The sequence below is a fragment of the Stegostoma tigrinum genome, chromosome 7 (assembly GCF_030684315.1).
Source record: "Stegostoma tigrinum isolate sSteTig4 chromosome 7, sSteTig4.hap1, whole genome shotgun sequence".
NCBI classification, from domain to species: Eukaryota; Metazoa; Chordata; class Chondrichthyes; order Orectolobiformes; family Stegostomatidae; genus Stegostoma; species Stegostoma tigrinum.
The window spans coordinates 94,315,813-94,332,136 of record NC_081360.1 but is presented as its reverse complement, the minus strand read 5'-3'; the positions used below and the strand labels follow the sequence as shown (position 1 = coordinate 94,332,136).

The following is a 16,324-nucleotide window of genomic DNA, read 5'->3' as shown; positions in this document are numbered from 1 at the left end:
TCCCCACCCATACTCTCCTCTCCACCTATCTTCTTTTCTCTCCATCTTCGGTCCGCCTCCCCCTCTCTCCCTATTTATTCCAGTTCCCTCTCCCCATCCCCCTCTCTGATGAAGGGTCTAGGCCCGAAACGTCAGCTTTTGTGCTCCTGAGATGCTGCTGGGCCTGCTGTGCTCATCCAGCTCCACACTTTGTTATCTTGGATTCTCCAACATCTGCAGTTCCCATTATCACTTTCTAGACACTGCCCCTTTGTCAGATGACATGAGAAGAACACCCAGGCTTTTGTAATGAGAGGGGTCAAAAGATCATAAAAATAGTGTGTGAGTGGAGAGTCGACAGGCCAAATAATAGGTCTCTGCAGGTGATCAAGAGTGTCTGATCGTGTGAGTAGAGTGTCAACAGCTGAATAACAAGCAAAGGGATGCCTATAATCTGAATAATTGAGGCTGAGAGATAAATACAAAAGTAAGCTGGTGCTGGAGACAAACCCAATGACTGGAATAATGAGATACGTACAACAGTCTCATGCTGTGGGTCTAACCAAAGTAACAAGTAATTCAAAACTGTGGAGGATAACTGAGGTAGAGAGATCATAATTTATCAAGGTGACTGTGTCAAAACAGGACACAGTCAGGAAGATTTTACAGAACAGTATGATGTGGGGGGGCAGGGGGAAGAAAGGTCATGACTCCAGGATCATGGTTGAAGCCATCTTCATGGGTACAGAACTTGGCTGTCTGTCTCTGCTCGGTGATTCTGCGTTGTTTTGTATCTCAAAGGTTGCCTTTGAGAACACTTAGCTAAAGATTGAAGTCTGATGTCCTTGACCGCTGAAGTGTTTCCCGACTGAGAGGGAACGTTGCTGTCTGGCGATTGTTGGGCAGTGCCTTGGTGTCTGCGTAGTCTCGCCAATATACCATGCCTCATAGGCTGCAGGCAAGGATGCCACGAGGCATGGTATACCAGTGAGACCGTGCAGACGTGACAACAGCGATGAATGGACACCACGCAACTACCAGGCAGGAATGCTCCCTCCCAGTCACGGAATACCTCAGCGGTCAATGACATTCCGCCTCCGAACTTTGGATAAGCATTCTGAAAGGTGGTCTTAGAGATACACCACAATGCAGAACTGCCAAGCAGTGATGGATAGCCAAGTTTCATACCCATAAAGATGGCCTCAACCACGATCTTGGGTTCGTGGCGTCCCCCCCCCCATCACATTGCTCTGTAAAATTTTCCTGACAGTGACTGTCAAAACAGGACACGTTGATAAATTATGATCTCTCTGCCTCAATTAGCCTGCACAGTTCTGAATTACTTGTAATCTTCTGCAGAAACAAATTGTTTCTGCAGAAGATTACCACTGTGCCAAAATGTTGTCTGACAAATCTTCACAAACCAGGGTAGGTGGAGGAATAACACCTGTAAAGTGACAAAGCTAACAAAGTGTGGGGCTGGATGAACACAGCAGGCCAAGCAGCATCTTAGGAGCACAACAGCTGACGTTTCAGGCCTAGACCCTTCATTTTCTGACGAAGGGTCTCGGCCCGAAACGTCAGCTCTTGTGCTCCTGAGATGCTGCTGGGCCTGCTGTGTTCATTCAGCTCCACACTTTGTTATCTTGGATTCTCCAGCATCCGCAGTTCCCATTATCTCTGATCGTAAAGTGACAAACCTTTTCAAAATTAGCAGAGAAGTGATTTAGGAATTTGGATACACAATATTTCTTTTTGAAGTTGAGTTCTTTTATATCGTGCGTGCTGTTTCTTGTTTCTCTTGGATCCTCTTCAGATCCCCTCCAACTGAAATTATGATTTTGAAAGGTAGGAAAAAAAAAAGGTACAACTTTAACCCTGCTGGACTCTGATTTAAGGGTCAAGATGTAAATTTGCAGCGATGTAGGGTCACGAGTTAAAGGATTCTGCTCAGGGATCATTCTGTGAAGCTTCATGCTGTAGGCTTTTCCAAAATATACTGAGAAGACAATGTTCAACGAAAGATAAATGTTGATCAATAGCTTACACTCCTGCAATCTCTATCAACCCTAATTAAGACCCACAATGTCGTTAATGCTGATTTTAGAGGTCCTTAGTCAATAAGTTACTCAAAAGTACATCGATGCCAACATATTGCACAGCATGTGGGCTGCGAGGCCCGGAGCAGCACATGGGGAAGCAGCCCCAGAGAAGAGTGCAGGCAGACAGGCAATCTTGGGTGGAAACCTGGCACTGGGGAGGCAGTCCTGGAACTGACTTGGAGCAGCAGAGTGTCGGTAGGGAGTGGGCTGGGGCTTGTAGCAGAGTGGCAATGGCTGTTGGACTCTGGTCTAGTGCAGGGGATCAGACCATGTTCAGAGGTTCTACACTGAGCTACTACACTAAAGCCTAACGTGAAGTATCCTACCTCACTGCAATGTCAGCCCTTTAACAATGTCTATTTTTAAAACTTATTTCTCAACTCTCAGTAATATAACCACTTTTATTCTTCTCCTGTATCAAACGATTGTAGCTATGTACTTATACCCAAGATGTCACTCTAAGGAGGCAGACATTGTAAAAGCTTTTCGCTGTACTCCTACAAATGGAGGACACATGACATTAAGAGGAGGTTCTATTCTATCCTATATTCCATATCTTCTATTTGAGTGGAACTCATTTGCATACAGCAGAAAACAAGTAAAGGATAGTTGCAACAACTGACATCAGAATAAAGAGTAAATTTTCATATGTGAACAAGATTTGTATATGCTAATTATGACAAAGTTAACTTCTGTCTCCAACAACTGATAAGGTTTCCACAGAAGCCTGTTTATTATACACTCTGGAGGGACAAGTGAAGGTTTGACAACGACCTAGTGATATTATTGCTGGGCTGTTAATCCAGATAATGTTCTGGGGACCTGGCACTTTGAATTTATTGAATTCAAATTCCACAATCAAAACAAAACAGGAATTAAAATTCCAGTCATGACCACGAATCCATTGCCAATTGTTGGGAAAACCCATCTGGTTCACTAATGTCCTATAGGGAAGGAAACTGCCACCCATACCTGGTCTGGCCTACATTTGACTCCAGACCCATAGCAATGCGGTTGACTCTGAACTGATCATAGAATCCCTGCAGTATGGAAAGAGGCCCTTCAGCCCAACAAGTCCACACCCACACTCAGACCCATCCCTCTACAACCTACCTAATCTAGGCATCCCTGAACACTATAGGCAATTTATCATGACCAATCCACCTAACCTGCACATCTTTGGACTGTGGGAGGGAACAAGAGCACCTGGGAGGAAGCCCACACAGGCACAGGGAGAATGTGCAAACTCCACACAGACAGTCGCCCGAGGGAGGAATTGAACTCTTCCTCCCAGGTCCCTGATGTTGTGATAAACACTTTGCCACCGTGCCGCCCCAAAGACAAGATATAACCAGGAGGAGGTAAATGAACGTACAATAGTCATGTTTGTGAGCAAGAACTAGCAATAAGCCTTTCAGCCCTTCGAACCTGATCCACAGTTCAATATTGTCATGGCTGAACATCAACTCAGTCCCCTGTCCCCGCTTCCTCCACATACTCTTGGATCCTGTTAGCTGTAAGAACCGAATCTAGCTCCTCCTTGAAAATATTTCATTTTCTGTCCTTAGCCACTTCCTATGGCAGGCAACTGCACAGGCTCACCATTGTCTGGGTGAAAAAAAAATTCTTCTCAGGACCTACCCTCAAACTATGAGCCCTAGTTCAGTTCTCCCCAGTCATCAGGAACGTGTAATTACTCTGTCTAGTCTTGTTTGAATTTTATGTTTCCGAGATACCCCACCATTCTTTTAAACTCGCGTATAGTTGGAATGAATTTGGTCTCACTGCTGTTATGAAGGTGATATAAATTTTGGTGGGGAGCAAGTGTTGAAGATGAAACAGACTGTATGGAGGGAGGAATTAGACAGGTTATACAAGTGGGGGATAGAGGGGGGAAATTGGGCAAAAGGAATACAGTGTGGAAAAATGTGAGGTTACGACCTTTGGCAGAAAGAAAAGCAGATTCACCAGGATAACAAAGTGCGGAGCTGGATGAACACAGCAGGCCAAGCAGCATCTCAGCAGCACAAAAGCTGACATCTCGGGCCTTTCCCTGATAAAGGGTCTAGGCCCGAAAAGTCAGCTTTTGTGCTCTTAAGATGCTGCTTGGCGTGCTGTGTTCATCCAGCTCCATGCCTTGTTATCTTGGATTCTCCAGCATCTGCAGTTCCCATTATCACTGATACAAGATTCACCAGGATGTTCCCTGAGATGGAAAATTAAAAAGTAACGAGGAACGACTATGTAGGTTTGGGTTGTTTTCATTGGAGCACAGACGACCGAGGGGTGATCCGATTGAGGTGTAGGAGGTCATGACGGACATGGGTAGAATAGATAGAGCAGTTGCTTACCTTAGTTAGAGGGTCAGTCACAAGGTGGGGAGGGGCATAGGTTCAAGGTAGAAGCGCAGAAGGTTTGGGGGAAATGGGAGGAAAGACTTGTTATCTAGTGGGTGGTGACGGTCTGGAATTTGCCACTTGGGGAGGGAGGGAGGCAGGGACGGTCAATTTGCCTCACAATCCTTAAAGAAAAAAATACCTGGATGGGCACTTGGGCCATCATAACATTCAAGGCTACGGGCCAAGTGCTGGCAATTGGGATTAGGTTAAATGTCAGGTGGTCCTCACGTGTTGGGACAGACTCAATGAAACAAAGGGCCACCTCTGCGCTGTTTGATTCGAAAAGGAGCTGATTATTATTTGAATGGAGAAAAAACAAACTGTAAAAAGCTCCAAAGCAGAGTAATTTGGGGCATACTTGACCCTAAATTACAAAAAAGCTAACATCCCCAGGTTCAGCAGGCAATAGCGAAAGGAAAAGAGCATAAAAATTGGGAGATAATAAAATGTGAGGCTGGATGAACACAGCAGGCCAAGCAGCATCTCAGGAGCACAAAAGCTGACGTTTCGGGCCTGGACCCTTCATCAGAGAGGGGGATGGGGGGAGGAGGGGGGGAGGGAACTGGAATAAATAGGGAGAGAGGGGGAGGCGGACCGAAGATGGAGAGTAAAGAAGATAGGTGGAGAGGGTGTAGGTGGGGAGGTAGGGAGGGGATAGGTCAGTCCAGGGAAGACGGACAGGTCAAGGAGGTGGGGTGAGGTTAGTAGGTAGCTGGGGGTGCGGCTTGGGGTGGGAGGAAGGGATGGGTGAGAGGAAGAACCGGTTAGGGAGGCAGAGACAGGTTGGACTGGTTTTGGGATGCAGTGGGTGGGGGGGAAGGGCTGGGCTGGTTGTGTGGTGCAGTGGGGGGAGGGGATGAACTGGGCTGGTTTAGGGATGCAGTGGGGGAAGGGGAGATTTTGAAACTGGTGAAGTCCACATTGATACCATATGGCTGCAGGGTTCCCAGGCGGAATATGAGTTGCTGTTCCTGCAACCTTCGGGTGGCATCATTGTGGCAGTGCAGGAGGCCCATGATGGACATGTCATCAAGAGAATGGGAGGGGGAGTGGAAATGGTTTGCGACTGGGAGGTGCAGTTGTTTGTTGCGAACTGAGCGGAGGTGTTCTGCAAAGCGGTCCCCAAGCCTCCGCTTGGTTTATTTCTAAATTATCTCTAAAAATTGGGAGAATTTGTTTAAATTATATGGGGCACTAGTCTGACCACAACTGCAATGAAGACTTTTGGGCCTTGTATTGAAGTAAGATGCATTGGCATTGGAGACAGGCCAGAAGGCTTTCTCTCAGCTGGTACCAAGCAGCCCCTCCATACCTGGTGAGGAGAGGTGGAGCCAGTCGGGCCTGTACTCATTGGATTTAGAAGCACAAGAGGTGACCTTATTGAAACATACAAGATTCTTACAAGGCTTGCCAGAGAGGCTGTTTTCCCCTTGTGATAATAGACAGTCCGTCTTTGGACCAGCGGGCATAAGCTCAGAATTAGCGTGTCACCATTCAAGAGTCATACAGCACAGGAACAGGCCCTTCGGCTCAACTCCTCTTTGTTGACCTGGTTTCCTAAACTGAACTAGGACCATTTGCCTGCTAACCCTCTAAACTTTATAACCATCCAGATGCCTTTTAAAAATGTTATAATTGTACCAGCCTCCAACACTTCTTAAGACAATGCAGACCATAGATATCACCTTCGTGAATAAGTTGCCCCTCAGCTCCATTTTAAATCTCTCCCCTCTTACCTTAAACCTATGCCCTCTAGATTTGGATTTCCCTACTGTGGGGAAAAGTCCCTGGCTATTCACCTTATCTATGCTCCTCATGATTTTATAAACTTCTCTAAAGGTCACCCCTCAGCCTCTGACTCTCTCAGGAAGAAAAATGGTCCCAGCCTATCCAATTTCTAGTTTAACTCAAACCCTTCAGTCCCAGTAACATCTTTGCAATTTTTGTTTGCGTCTTTTCCAGTTTAATAACATCATTCCAATGACAGGTCAACCAGAGATGGGGAGTTTCATTTCTCAGGGGCTAGTAAATCTGTGGGAATTCGTTATCACACAGGGCTGTGAAGACTGTGCTGTTAAGTATGTTGAAGGCCAAGATGGACATTTTTAGTGAATGAGAAACCAAAGAGGTAATGGAGAAAAGTGGAGGAATGTGAAGCTACTGATCTCATTGAATAGCAGAGCAGGCTCAATGGGCTGAATGGCTTGCCTCTGCTTCTATACCTTGTGAATACCGGCAGCTACAAAACCACCTAACATAGTGCTTTCAGGGATCAAATTTCATAAGACCATAAGACTGTAACACATAGGACCAGAAATTAAGCCATTCGGCCCATCAAGTCTGCTCCACCATTCAATCATGGCTGATACGTTCCTCAACCCCATTCTCCTGCTTTCTCCCCGTAACCTTTGATAATCAAAAACCTATCTATCGATCTCAGTCTTAAATGCACCTGACCTCCACAGCCTTCCGTGGCAGTGAATTTCATAGATTCTCTGCTCTGGTGAAGAAGTTTCACCTTATCTCCATTCTAAAAGGTCTTCCCTTTACTCGAAGGCTGTGCCCTCAGGTCCTAGACTCTCCTACCAATGGAAGCATCTTCCCAACATCCATTTTGTCCAGGCCATTCAGTACTCTGTAAGCTTCAATTAGATCCCTCCTCATCCTTCTAAACTCCAATGAGTACAGTCCCAGAGCCCTCAAACATTCCTCATATGTTAAGCTTTCCATTCCTGGGACCATTCTCGTAAACCTCATCTGAACCCACTCTAGGGCCAGTACATCTTTCCTGAGATATGGGGCTCAAAACTGTACATAATACTCCAAATGTGGCCTGACCAGAGCCGTATAAAGCCCCAGTATATCTCTGCTTTTATATTCAAATCTGTTCAAAATATATGCCAACATTGGATTTGGCTTCCCGATAACTGACCCAGCCTGTACCTTGAGAGAATCCTGGACTAGAACTCCCAAGTTTCTTTGCACTTCAGACTTCTGGATTTTCTCCCTATTTAGAAAATAATCCATGCTTTTATTCTTTTTACCAAAGTGCATGGCCTCACATTTTGCCAAGTTGTACTCCATCTGCCACTTCTTTGCCCACTCTCCCAACCTGTCCAAATCCTTCTGCAGAGATAGTAGGAACTGCTGATGCTGGAGAATCTGAGGTAACAAGGTGTAGAACTGGATGAGCACAGCAGGCTAAGCAGCATCATAGGAGCAGGAATGCTGACGTTTCGGGTCTAGATTCTTCATCTGAAAATTTTCTAAAGAAACGTCTAGACCCGAAACGTCAGCTTTCCCGCTCATCTGATGCTGCCTAGCCTGCTGTGTTCATCCAGCTCTACACCTTGTTACTGCTAGTCCTTCTGCATCCTTGCCACCTCATCAATACTACATTTCCCTCCACCCAGCTTTGTATCATTTTCAAACTTAGCCAGAATGCCCATAGTTCCTTCATCTCGATCATTAAATGGGCAAAGTGAAAAGTTGCGGCCCCAGCACTGACCCTTGCGGAACTCAACCTGTCACCGGCTGTCATCTGGAGAAAGACCCCTTTATCCCTACTCTGTCAGACAGCCAATCTTCTATCCATGCTCGCACTTTGCCTCTAACACCATGGGTCCTTATCTTACTCAGTGGCCTTCTGTGTGTGAGAGATAACAGAAACTGCAGGTGCTGGAGAATCTGAGATAACAGGGTGTGGAGCTGGATGAACACAGCAGGCCAAGCAGCCTCAGAGGAGCAGGAAGGTTGACGTTTCGGGCCTAGGCCCTTCATCAGAAATGCCTCCTGTGTGGCCCCTTATCAAAGGCCCTTATGGTCTACCTTTACTTAAAGCAGCTCAGCTTCCTGAATGGTGCTCATCTTGGCTACCAACTACTCAAGCACCACTCAGATGTTACCACACAATATAAACTACTGGCAGCCAGCACAACCACAGCAGAAACGTGCACAAGTCTGATAATATTATCTGTGTAATACATGGGCTGTTCTCAATAATATTCCCCAGCTTGTTGCGAAAAGCCAGGATGGTTGTTTTTTTTATTGGTCCAACTTGGAAAGGACATTTGTGGGATCTAAGCATAATGCTCAGAAAATGGAGCTTAGTCTGTTATTTTTGGCTAAGTGCAGTACATGTAGAAAACAATAGATTTCACTGCCAACACAAAACCGCCCTAGACATTTGTATGGATACGTGGAGAGAGAGACAGAAAGAGAGCACTACGCAAGAACTTTAAAATGTTAATCAAATGCATGTGTACAAATGATCACACCCACTGAGTAAACACTCTGGAAAATCAACTCGAAAACTTAGCAACAGAGGGGCGAGGAAGAGGGGATATCATAATCCCGTCAGAATCAGCGCACTCCTCCCTTTGTCAATCTACAATCAATTAGTGACCACTGGAGCTCCAGAGCAGTGGGTACGTTTAATTCTGTGTTTAGACCACTATTATTCACCCGGTTAAAATAAAACAAGTGTTTGCATTACTGATTTACCTCAGTGCTACGTTGCATTATTAAAAAAAAACTTAACAACTGTGTCTTAACACAAAAACACTTGTGTATGTTTTAGGCTTCAACATCCTGCTACCAAAGTTGCTGAGTGGAAAGAGCTCAGGCAGGATGGCGTGGGGGCATTCCAGCAAAAAATATACTGAATGGCTTCCATCTGTGATGGATGATTCCATCATTGGTAGGTTATTGCTTTAGATATAGTTCAATGTCATCCTGCAAGCCACATCAGCTCAAAAGATTATCAGTCAGCTCACAACAGATATTTCTGTTCACTCAGTATGCTTTCCACTTCGTTCTTGACAGAATGCTTTGAAGAGTTGTTCACTTGTGGTCTTCTGTATGAACTGTCTTTCTACTAAATCCATCAACAAACCTAGCTGAATTATTAGGAACGGAAAGGACACCGGAGGTGAAGTTTATTGACCACTGGGGAAGACAGGGAATGGCACAAGGAGTGGTAAAAACCGGAAAAACTGCAGATGCTGTAAAACCAGGGACAAAAGCAAAGTCGCTGGAAAAGCTCAGCAGGCCTGGCAGCATCTGTGAAGGAAAGAACAGTTAACATTTCGCATCCGGTGACCCTTTCACAGAACAGACAGTTCTGAGCAAAGGTCACTGGGCCCGAAATGTCAACTGATTTTTCTCCTTCACAGATGCTGCCAGACCTGCTGAGCTTTTCCAGCAACTTTGCTTTTGCACAAGGAATTGTAAAGCAGGCCCATTGCACATTTACTTACAACAGAAACAATGGTCGAGCTTTTCAATATTTTAAGCAATGCGATAGTCTTAGTCGTATTATTGCTTGACTATTAATCCAGATACCCAGGTGATGGGGACCTGGGTTTGAATCCTGCTGTGGCACTTGGTGGAATTTGAAGATAATAAAAAACAACAAATTTAAGAAACTGGAAAACTCTCAAACTGGCTTGTTTATTTTTTTTCTTTCTGGAAAGAGCAAACTACTCCACAAACGGTTAGAGGTAATGGGAACTGCAGATGCTGGATAATCCAAGATAATAAAGTGTGGAGCTGGATGAACACAGCAGGCCAAGCAGCATCTCAGGAGCACAAAAGCTGACGTTTCGGGCCTAGACCCTCCATCAGAGAGGTTTCGATCACACTGGTTGGGGACCGGTCAGGTTAGGCCCTTATAACTGAGTCTTTCAAGACAGAACTGGATAAGTGCATGCGAACAAAACATTTGGAGGTTTACAAGGAAAAGGACAAGGAAGTGGGATTGGTGGAATTATTTTTTCATGGTGGTAGGACAAACATAGGACATAGAATAGTACAGTACAGCACAGGCCCTTCAGCCCATAATGTTTTGCCAACCTATTATCCTACTAAAATAAATCTACCCTGCATACCCTACATTTAACTTTGCTCCATGTGCCTGTCCAAGAGTTGCTTAAAGTCTCTAAAGTATCTGACTCGAAACAGCAGGCCAAATGGCCTCTTCTTGTGCTGCACTTATTTTGCAGTTTTGCCACTACCTGGCCAACTCAATATCAATTGTATATGAATCCATCAGCACAGAATCATCGGTTATTTCAGTTTCCATAGCTAGTGATGAAAAATCACCTTGTCATATTGGCTGGCTGCCAGCATAAAATGATACTGACCCAAAAGGAGGGAAATAGCTGACAAACTCTGGTTTGACAGATGGAAGTCTCAGGCTGCTCAAATATTCGCTGCATAAAATATTCAATATCTAGCTTTGTTCCTGTCAAAACCAATAAAGACATTATCAATCAAGTGCACACCTAAAAGCTTGGGATAAAGTGAAACCATCTGAACCTTGTTTTTTTTTATTACTCGTCCCCTATTGACACCACGACGACAGACAACAAGCAATTTGTTTTTGCACGGTATAATCAAAGCCCTAGATGTTGGTTTCTGTACCATCTTGGCCTCTGTTTATGATATTGTACCTAGAGAGTCATTTGGGCAAATTAATGTTATCTTAGAGATACAACGATTAGAATTGTTCACAAGTCTAGTTCCAGATAGTGGAAGGGCTAATGTCACTACATATTGCCACAAACTGTACAGTTGCAATGTCTTTCATATCCAGGAGGTGTGTCTTTGTTGCAAAATAGTCCATTTCCATAGAAACTTAGAAAATAGATGCAGGAGGAAGCCATTTTGTCCTTCATGCCTGCACCACCATGCAGTATAATCACGCAATCTCAGTATCCCATTCCTGCTTTTCCTCCATATCCCTTGATCCCTTTAGCGACAAGGGGCACATCCAGCTCCCGCTTTAATATCTCTAATGAATTGGGCCCAAAGCTTTCTGAGACACAGAAAATTCTTTTCATCACCATTCTCCCACAGTAGGCAAGACCTACTGCTCATTTACAATATCCCAGGTACATTCAGGAAACATTGTCAGGTCTCAGACACTGCTAGCTTATATGCCCATCCATTTCTGGCAACATTGAATCATTTTATTTCATCATAGAATCCCTACAGTGTGGAAACTGGCCCTTCAGCCCAACAAGCCCACACCAGTCCGCAGAGCATCCTCCATAATCTACACATCTCTGAACACTACAGGCAATTAAGCACGGCCAAGCCACCTTGTCTACGCATCTTTGGACTGTGGGAGGAAACCAGAGCACCCAGAGAAAACCCACGTCGACATGGGGAGAACGTGCAAACTCCACACAGACAGACAGTCGCTTGAGAGCAGAATTGAACCCGGGTCCCTGGTGCTGTGAGGCAGCAGTGCTAACCGCTGAGCCACTGTGCTGCTCATGGTATAATGGAACAAAATAATATGGAGCACAGCCGAAGATTACAAACTCAATTACTTTGCAAATAAGTAAGGACGTTCGGTTTAAAAATAAATGCAGATAGATACAGACATTAAAACAGTTACTCCAACTTTAAATACTGCACTGGATTTATTGAGATTGATTTGACAGAGACATAAAACGCACCAAGATGATCACTCCACACTGCATTTCATGCCATCAACACAATCCTTACAAATTTGCATGTGCTGGACAGCAAAGCATTGCCACCTGATCCTGAGTAAATACTGAAAACCACTTTATGAGCGTCAGATTTAATATTTAGCACCTGCCCCTTGGTTGGGTGCATTTCTCAAGGAACCAACTCCCGACAACATCCATTCAGTAGGCACTATGGAACGGATGTAAAGTGAAAGAAAGAGTTTTGGATGTAAGACCAGGAGGACTGGACAAGGGGAGAAAGAGATATCAAGCTGAGGTAGAAAAAGAATGCTTTCTGTGGGGCAGGAGCAGACAGAAAAAATGGGCAGTCTTGTTTGTAGATTTTGGGAAGCAGGTAAAAAGTGGCTCAGAGAGTTGGAGGGAGATCACCAGATGAAAGGAGATTAGTGACAATAGCCTTTTATTCAATGGTGGGGTCATGGTCCAGGAGAGATGGGGGGGGGGGGAAAGGTGTCCAAGAGTTGGGGCTCAGTCTCTGCAACGTAGAGGTCAGCACACCAGGCAGACAACAACGGCACTACCTTTGTCAGCGGGCGTAATTACAAAGACAGGGTTGAATCTGAGACAGCACAGTGCAGTCAGTTCAGACAGAGACAGGTTCAAATGGGTGACAGGCAGAGAAATTGAAGCAACCAACATTAGTGTCAGGTAATGTTCCTGGATATTTCATCACGTGACCCTTCAATGTCCCCACTTGTGATGTAGCCTCTCCCTGACAGCATTTCCACTATTTTTGTCAAGAGTCAAGGGTTATTCACAGAAAGGTAACAAAAGAACAAAGGTTTTGCATGTAGCTTGGCCTGGGTAATTCATTTTCCATTCCTCTAGACTCCAGGGTAATTCAGGAAAAGGAAGCAAACAGGTTATGACAATGTGATTTGCAATGCAACTGTATTTATATAAAAGGGAGGCCTGAATGCAAGTTCAAGTCAAATCTATTCAGTGCTGCTATCAATTTCCATCCAGATACTCAGTGCAGCGAAAGACTATATCCTCTTCACAAAGATTGACATCTTTGTCTGGCACACTTAAAATGAAAGTTGACAGAAGCTTGACCCAAGCAATACAAATACTGTCACCGTATCCTTCAGCAAACAGTTAATTCACATATTAGTTTTGGAAGACTACTCTACCTTAGCAACACAATGAAATTGTGCACCCATACATGAGGTGGGATGTGGGTGTGACATTTGGGTCACTTGGAACTCATATCAGCTCTGAAGTGTCATCCAATATTTTCATTGTCCAATAGTCCAGTACTGGGAGATAGGAGCCTACAAAGTGAAAGTAATCCATCAATCTGCCAACCTTGACTTTGCACACACACACACACAGGGTGGAAACAAAATGCTAATCCAGAACAAAATATGAGAGGACACATCAGTTTCAGGATTCATGTCAGATCTAGCAGCAAGAATACTCAGGGAAAAAGGGTTTCTATTGAGGGAAAATATCAAAAGATTTATTCACAGACCAACAATGTACATTATAACTCAATCACAAACAGAGATCTGGGCTGAATTGGTTAATAAATAAGACCATAAGATATAGGAGTGGAAGTAAGGCCATTCGGCCCATCAAGTCCACTCTGCCATTTAAATCATGGCTGATGGGCATTTCAACACCACTTCCCTGCACTCTTCCCCATAGCCCTTGATTCCTTGTGAGATCAAGAATTTGTTGATCTCTGCCTTGAAGGCATCCAATGTCCCAAATCAGTTGATGACATGACTTTCTTAATTAATTTTAAATGCAGTTAAAAGGACCATTAGTTGTAGGAGCAGAATTAGGCAATTTTATTCCATTGCATCTGCTTCACCAATGAGATCATGGCTGATCTGATGATCCTCAAATCCAATTTCCTGCCTTTTGCACGTAACTCTCAATTCCCTTATTGATTGAAAATTTGACTGTCTCAGCCTTGAGTATACTAAATGACCAGCCTTAACAGATCTATGCAGCAAAGAATTTCACAGATTGGAATTTCATTTCTTGGAAAGTAGTCAAGGCATGCAACCACTTACTCAGAGTGGATGCCCTCTGGTCCCAGACATTCCCATGGTGGTGTAAACACATCAACAAGCTGCCCCAAATATTTATATACTTCAATAAAGGAGCCTCTCAATTCCTTCACCTCCAATAATTACCGAATGCAACCTACTCAATTGGGAAGTCCCTGCATAGATGGAACAAAACAAGTGAACTTTTTCTGGACTACCTCCAAGGTCAGTCTATCCTTCTTTCAATAAGGGGTGCAAACTTGTTCTCAGTATTGTAGGTGTGGTCTGTCTTATCTTGTAGTTTTGTCAGAGACTGCATCATACCCCAACCTACCTTTCTCAACATCTCTCCTAATAGACTGTAATACTAGGTGATCTCATCAAGACATGTGATTCTTAAGGGGCTGAATAGAGTAAATACTGAGAGGATGTTTCCGTCATGGCAGAGTCTAGGATCAGATGGTATAGTCACAGTATTAAGGGCACTGACTGAAGACTGAGATGAGGAAGAAATTCTTCTGTGGGTTGAGTGTCTTTGGAACTTCTTGGCACAGACTGCTTTGGGGGCAAAATCCCTGTGTACAGCTCAGGAGAGAGACTAATGTTTGATAGGTCCTGTGCAGTAGAGATTGGAAGTTAGCTAAAGGATAGGAACAGAGTTTAGGTATACATAGGTGTTGCTCAGATTGGAGACAAGTTGAAAGTAAATGTTTCTGAGGGATCATTGCCAAGATTCATGCATATTCTGATTTATATAAAAATGATTTGGAGCTTGGTAGAGAGGGTAAAGTCTCAATTTGCAGCTGATACAAAGCTCGGGGGAAATAGTGAACCAGGACGACATTGAGCCAGGATGACATTTAGTCGGCACAACATAGTTGGCTGAAAGGCCTGTTCTGTGCTGTACTGTTCTATGTTCTATGAACAATTTCAGAGAGACAATGACAAGTTGGCCAAATGGATAATCACCTGCCAGATGAATTTCAATGCACAGAAATGGGAAGTAATGCATTTTGGTTGACAAAACATGGAGGCACATCAAAGGGACGACTTTAAGGGGAGTACAGACAGACCTCCAGATTCACATGCATAATTCTCTGAACATGGCCAGGGCAGCACGGTGGTACAGTGGTTAGCAATGCTGCCTCACAGCACCAGAGATCCAAGTTCAATTCCAGCCTTGGGTGACTGTGTTTGCCGTTTGTACATTCTCCCTGTGTCTGCAGGTGTTTCCTCTGGGTGCTCCGGTTTCCTCCCGCAGTTCAAAGATGTGCAGATCAGGTGGATTGGCCATGCTAAATTCCGTGCAGTTTACAGGGAAATACAGGCTAGGTGAATTAGGCATGGTTTAAAAAAAATGCCATGAGTGGCGTCTGGGATGGAATGCTGAGTGTTGGTGCAGACTCGACAAGTCGAATGGCCTCTTTCTGCACTGTAGGGATTCTGTGATTTTAACACTGCAACAGTTGTTAAGACAGCTCATCAGCTCCTTCGGCTCATAAACCGAGGCAGAGAGTATAAAAGCAAGGAAGTGATGCAAACTATTGGTCAGATCACAATTGTTGTATTGTGTTCAGTTTGGAGCCCCTTATTTAGGGAGGGAGATTAAAGTCCTGGAGAAAACACAAAGAAGGTTTACTAGAATGATACCAGGAATGAAGGATTTTAGATAGAAGGAAAGATTAGAGAAATTAGGCATAATCTTCTCTGCTCGAAGAATAAAGAGGTGTTCAAAACTATGAACATTTTTGACAGGGTAAAGAAGGATATCAACTGTTGGAAAAAAAATGTGTCAGTAATTAGGCGTTGCAACTTCAAGACAGTCAACAGGACAGTCAGGAGAGCGATAAAGAGAAACTTCTTTAGAAATGTTAGCATTTGGAATGTGCTGCCTGGAGGGTGAAGGTTGATTCCATTGAAGAGAGCAGGAGGTATATTCAAAAGTGATTAATTTAGATAGCACTGGAGATAGGGACTTCCTAACCAACTCTTTTGGGAGCTAGTAGGGAGAATGGGTCAAATGGTCTCTTTCTGTACTGTAAAATTCGATGAATCTATGAATGTTGGATCAACCATAATCCTATAGAATGGTTGGTCAGGCTTAAGGAGACAAACGGGCTCCTCTTGTTCCTACTCCCTATGGTCTTATCGTCTAACCAGGATGGAGGGGAGAAGGTAGCGTAATATCAACCAGCTGATCTCCCTCATTAAATGCTACCCACCCAACTAACAACAGCAGGGGACATCAAGTCTCCACTGCAATTCAGATTGTTCAATAGGCTGGGGTAATGGGAACTGCAGATGCTGGAGATTCCAAGATAATAAAATGTGAGGCTGGATGA

The 16,324-nt window shown here is 44.3% G+C and overlaps 1 protein-coding gene and 1 long non-coding RNA gene across 4 annotated transcripts in view; one reads left to right on the top strand and one right to left on the bottom strand.

The window, feature by feature from the left end:
- The window catches only part of gypc (glycophorin C (Gerbich blood group)), an 87,015-nt gene that overhangs the window by 19,867 nt on the left and 50,824 nt on the right, over nucleotides 1–16,324 (bottom strand). The window lies entirely within an intron of this gene.
- On the top strand, nucleotides 8,802–9,491 carry LOC125453931 (uncharacterized). Its single transcript, XR_007247908.2, has 3 exons — nucleotides 8,802–8,907; nucleotides 9,060–9,179; nucleotides 9,305–9,491. It is a non-coding gene; the product is annotated as an uncharacterized LOC125453931 (long non-coding RNA).